The sequence below is a fragment of the Rosa rugosa genome, chromosome 5, assembly GCF_958449725.1.
Source record: "Rosa rugosa chromosome 5, drRosRugo1.1, whole genome shotgun sequence".
Taxonomy (NCBI): domain Eukaryota; kingdom Viridiplantae; phylum Streptophyta; class Magnoliopsida; order Rosales; family Rosaceae; genus Rosa; species Rosa rugosa.
The window spans coordinates 51,002,548-51,008,178 of NC_084824.1; the positions used below are offsets into that span (position 1 = coordinate 51,002,548).

General features: G+C 40.4%; 1 long non-coding RNA gene across 1 annotated transcript; it reads left to right on the forward strand.

The window, feature by feature from the left end:
- The first annotated feature begins 1,409 nt into the window (after positions 1–1,409).
- LOC133711006 (uncharacterized) lies at positions 1,410–2,853 on the forward strand. The gene is made up of 2 exons (XR_009847016.1): positions 1,410–2,296; positions 2,629–2,853. It is a non-coding gene; the product is annotated as an uncharacterized LOC133711006 (long non-coding RNA).
- Positions 2,854–5,631: the final 2,778 nt, after the last annotated feature.

A 5,631-nucleotide genomic window follows, 5' to 3' on the forward strand; every position in this document is an offset into this window, starting at 1 on the left:
TTCTTCTCATTCCCAGACCCAAACTCGACAACAAAAGATAATCAATTCCACCTTGGGATTATGAATGAAAATGGAGGTTGAAAAACTATAACTTCCAGGTCAATCTCATCTAATTAGGTGCAGACAAATTCGAAACAGCTGAATCTAATGATTGAAAGTTTGAAACGCTAAATTGCTTGGCTGCGCAAGAAATTTTTGGTTTGGTTTGCAGGCGGCAATGGTGATTATATGTTCACTTCCCTATCAATTAACACGATCGAAATTTAGTTCCTAAACCCATATATTCTAAATCAAACACGATCTGTTTCTTGTTTGGCTACTTCTTGATTCCGGCGATGAGGCAGTGTAGTCGATGCCCTCGACAATGAAGGCCTTGCGGCCGGTGTAGCGACTATGGAGGAGGATCACCGCATTAGTTGGCCTCAGACACTTCACCATGCAGGTAGCCTCTCTCTTGGGTTCTTTCGAAGCTCGCGCTTGGATTCGCCCAAAACTTCCTGACCTCTTCGTAAACAAGGAAGAAGAAACAGAGACACGATTTAATCGTGTGTTTCATTTACCATTCCATTGGTTTTTTACCGCATTGATTGAAGAGTTTTTTTGTCCAACTATCTCCGTATATTAACTAACGACTGATCCAATGGCCTACATTAGCTAGTCGCGTAAGGAGGCCAGATCTCTTGACAGCACATGGGGTGACCACCCACCTGGGTGGGTGGAAGAATTTTTGGTTTTTAAATGTATGCCTATTTAAGTCTATAACTTCTAAGCTTAAAGTCTATATGTACTATGAAATTTTTAATTCTACTTTATTCTCAATGTCCTAATAAAAATATTGATGCGGTGTCACTGTGCCGCTATCTACAGAAATGGATGACTGTAAGTAGGGCTGGGATCTGGCCGAGCCCGTGTAAAATTTGGTAGGCTCGAGTTATGACTCTTTTTCTGCGGGCCGGGCTCAGTTAATGATTATTAATTTTAGGGACCGAATAGGGCCCAGACTTATTTTTACGGGCCGGGCTCAATTAATGATTATTAATTTTAGGGATCGAATCAGGCTCGGACTGATTTTTAAGGGCCGAATTTTCGGGCCTAACATGCTGATTAAGGGAGGAAAAAAAAAAATACAAAGTTAACACAACTTCACATTTTCACAAGATCAGTATCAAATAACCATTGGTGAACATGTCAATCTATTCAAGCAAATGATTCATCACAATTCAAGGCAAACCAAATGAATAAATCTACCTGCTAAACAAGTTTCAAATTCCAACATAACGAATCAACAAATCCCAGCAAGTTTCAAATCTTCCAAGTTCCAAATAAACAACTAAACAAGTTCATATTTCTCAAAAAAAAAAAAAAGTGGACAAAATACTGTTTACTCCATATATTTATAGGGAGTCGACGTTTCAGTCTCTGATATTTCAATTTCACCTAAAAAGTCCCTAAACTCTCCAATTTCACCCAATTAGTCCTTGCCGTCAATTATCCGTCAAAATCTCCGTTAAATTGCTGACGTGACATTTTTTACACTGTGAAATGTCTATTATACCCTCACTCTTTTTTTCTTTTATATTTATTTTTTCCTATCTTTCTATTTTCTTTTTCCTCCTCTTCTCATTCTGAATCGGTAAGCAGAGCATTTTTTTTTTTTTAAAACCTTTTCTTCCAGCTCTCCCTTCCTCCTTTAACCATTGTCAACAACCACCCACCACCACCATCACAACCCTCATTCTTCTCGCCGGCGCTTCTGCCCCACCATCGTGGATCTCCGGCGGCGGCGATGAACGCGTAAGAGGCCTGACGGCGACCAGCGATCGTAGGAAAGCCCAATCTTACTGTAGACGGTGCCCAAATTGAAGAGAACGGCGGTCTTCTGAAGATGGATGTTCTGTTGCGAGGTATTCTGCTTGTTCTTGAAGGTGTCGTGCCAGAAGAAGGTGACGGTGTTGATGTGGTCCTTGTCAAGCGAGACTGGGAAGCGCGTCTCGACGAGGCAGAGGGCTTTGTACTAATTTTGGAGGAGGTCGCGGCGGGCCGGGAGGGGCGATCGGGTTGGCGCTCCAAGTCGGAGCGGAGCTGCTTGAGGGTTTAGAGGTTTCAAGGTTCTGGGCTTCGCGCTTGGAGTAATTGAAGGCGAGGTCGTCTTCCATTTTTCCCAGCTCCCTGTCCTAGCCCAGAGCGATCTGGTCCGACCCGAAAGTCATTAACCCATACGAGCTCATGGCGGCCTCGACGCCGAAACCCTCCACCTCTGATTCAATCTCCGCTTCACCTTCTCATATCTATCACGGTTCGTTTTCTCAATCCTTTACGTCCTTGTTATTACCGCTTAGGAGTTAATACTCTTGTGTGTGTTGGTTTCAATTTTGGTAGATCTGGAAGTGAAATTCTTGGATCTGTGCGTGTGTTAGTTTTTGATTTCATTGCTAGTTGGATTTTATTGTGTGCTTGTCTCTGTTGTGTTGATTAGTGGATCTGGTATGGTTGAGGAGTAGGATGTATACCCTAAATTAGCTTCGTGTTGTAATTTGTTTCAAGAAAGTGGTTGTCTTGGTGTATTCCAGCTTAATTTGTTATTCTTTTTCATTTGGCTGATGTCAGTTTGTTTGAATTTTGATGTAGATATATTGTTGGATGCGTCTTTAAGAGTACATTAGATACAGTGGTGGGTGTTCTTTTTGTTTCTATTCAGATGGCTGTATCGAAATCGAGAATGCCGATCCAATGGGCATTGCTGGTTTTGGTTCTGTTTGTGTACGCCTGTGATGGGTTTTATCTTCCTGGAAGCTACATGCATACGTATTCCCAAGGGGAACTAATCTTTACCAAAGTTAATTCCTTGACTTCTATTGAGACTGAGCTTCCCTTCAGCTACTATAGTCTACTGTAATGCAAACCCCAAGATGGTGTCAAGAAAATGGTCGAGAATCTTGGGGAACTTCTTATAGGAGATGAGATTGAGAGCTCTGCTTACCGATTCAGAATGAGAAGAGGAGGAAAAAAAAAATAGAGAGATAGGAAAAAATAAATATAAAAGAAAAAAAGAGTGAGGGTATAATAGACATTTCACATTGTAAAAAATGCCACGTCAGCAATTTAACGGAGATTTTGACGGCAATGACTAATTGGGTGAAATTGGAGAGTTTAGGGATTTTTTAGGTGAAATTGAAATGTCAGGGACTGAAACGTCGACTCCCTATAAGTATAGGGAGTAAACAATATTTTGTCCAAAAAAAAAAACTAAACAAGTTCATAAATAAACAACTAAGCAAGGAGGCAGCTCCTTTATATGGATCCACCACTCCAACAACTTCATTTCAGTTCCATCCTAGCAGTGATTCAAAGATGCATATAGCCTTAATGAGCTTGGACAGAAGGCTTGTTCCCTGAAATTCAAGAACATGACCAGCAACAATTCAAAAATATGACCAGCAACAATTCATAAACATGACCAGCAATTCATAAACATGACCAGCAATTTAAAAACCTTCCACACTAACCTTGGTTTGCCACAACCGTTTTCTTGCTTTTTTTTTTTTTTTGAAGCCTTTGCAGCCTTGTCTCCACTTTGTTTGTATGCAAATTTTGTGGAAAAATGTACAGAGTTAATGACATTACAAACATTGAAAAAACTGAAAACAAAGAAAAGAATTAAAAAAGATATGCAAACCATTACATCAGTACCTATCTCAGCTTGCTCATAAAATTCCATTTCTTCGATTGATGGATAATATTCAATCGAAGATGCATCTTCCTCCTTGATCCAATTCTGCAAGCATATCAATGCTTCAACAGACTTTGGAGTCAATGAACTCCGGTAGGGATCAATAACCTTTTTCCCTGTGCTAAAACAGCTCTCCGATGCCACTGTCGATACTTGAATTGCGAGAACATCCCTTGCAAGAGCTTGTAGATTTGGATATTTCTCACCATTGAGCTTCCACCACAACAATAAATTGAATTCAGCATTCTTTCGAGGCAACTCAATAGGATCTAAGAGGTACCTATCCACCTCATTCTCAACAACCACTTCACAACTGTCTTGAAGCTCCTTCTCCCAATCAGCAAGCATTTCAGCCATCTTTCCTGTCATTGTTCTTGATGTCAAGGAGCTGCAGCCAGTACTTGGAACAGCTTCTTTGTTGCGATTTTTCTAGGAAGTAGAGGAACTTGCATATAAATATGTCAAGCTCACCAAAAGATTCTTGAGCTGCCTGCTCTTCTCCTTCATAGAGCTTGTATCAAAATCTAGATACCTCACTAACACATGTTCAAAGTTTCTAAGTTTGTATCGAGGGTCCCAAACTAACGCCACTAGAAGGAGCTTATTTAAATCTTCAAGGGCACCAAAGTACTTCTTGAATTTGGACTTCATTTTCACTGCCATACTAACCAAAACTTTCTCTGCTTCGCTGCCCTCAGCCATTTCAGGCCTTACAAGTAGAGAATCTATCTCTCCCTCTATAGTCACAATCTGATGAAATGCCATATGAGCAGTGGGCTTTGTCGTTGCGCTGATCTTGAGGGTTACATCATAGAATACCTTCAAAAACTGCACAAATACTGCTGCCCTCTCCCAATCACTGTCATTTGGTGGCCCAATCCTCTTCCTACGCTTCTTGTTCTTGCCCTCTTCACTAACTTCTTCATTGTCCTCAACAATATCATCATCCTCATCGAAATAACTATAGAATTTTTGCTCCTCTTCTTCTGCCATCCTCTCAAAACCCTTCCTTAACTCTAGGGCTGTATTTAACATAAAAAAGGTGTTGTTTCATCTACTTGGAACATCAAGCACATATATTTTCTTGCTTTCCAATACTTCTTTTTCTACACATTGCTTAAAATCATCCAACCTTGACGGAGAACTCCGCACATACTTCACAGCATTTCTTATTCTGACATGCAAATGCCTGCCTCCTAAAAAAGGGGGAGTAGCCCAATTGCCCATCTTCTTCCTCAAATAATCTATCGCCACCTTATTCGCCGATGCATTATCCACACTCATAGTCAAAACCTTATCAATCTTCCACTGAACCAAACATGCTTCTAAAAGCTTTCCTATGCTTGTGCCTTGGTGGTTGGGAATGACACAAAAGTTTAGAATTCTTTTGTGCATTCTCCAACCACTATCAATAAAGTGTGCCGTCACAACCATGTAATTCACATTTTGAACCGATGTCCATGTATCGATTGTGAGTGAGACTCTGTGATTGGCTAATTCTAACCTCACTTTTTCTTTTTGTGCTTCATACATTTCAAAAAACCTATTAACAATTGCTTTCCTACAAGGAATTGTCCACTGAGGCACAGCCACTGAACATAAATGCTTAAATCCAGCTTTCTCAACTTGAGAAAATGGAAGCTCATCCATGGAAATCATCTTACAACAAGCTGTTACACAAGTATCAGGACACCATTTCCTCAGCTAAAGATGCATTTTTTGTTTGATCACTAGTTAAAACATGCTGGTCTAATTCCATCTTGGGAGGATACTTCTTGCATACTTTCTCAATGTGACGACTAAGTGTACTGGTGACATTAAAACTAGAACCACCAGTAAGTTCAGTAAAGCAATAAACACACTTAGCTCGTACTTCATGGCCAACATTTACCTGCTTTCCA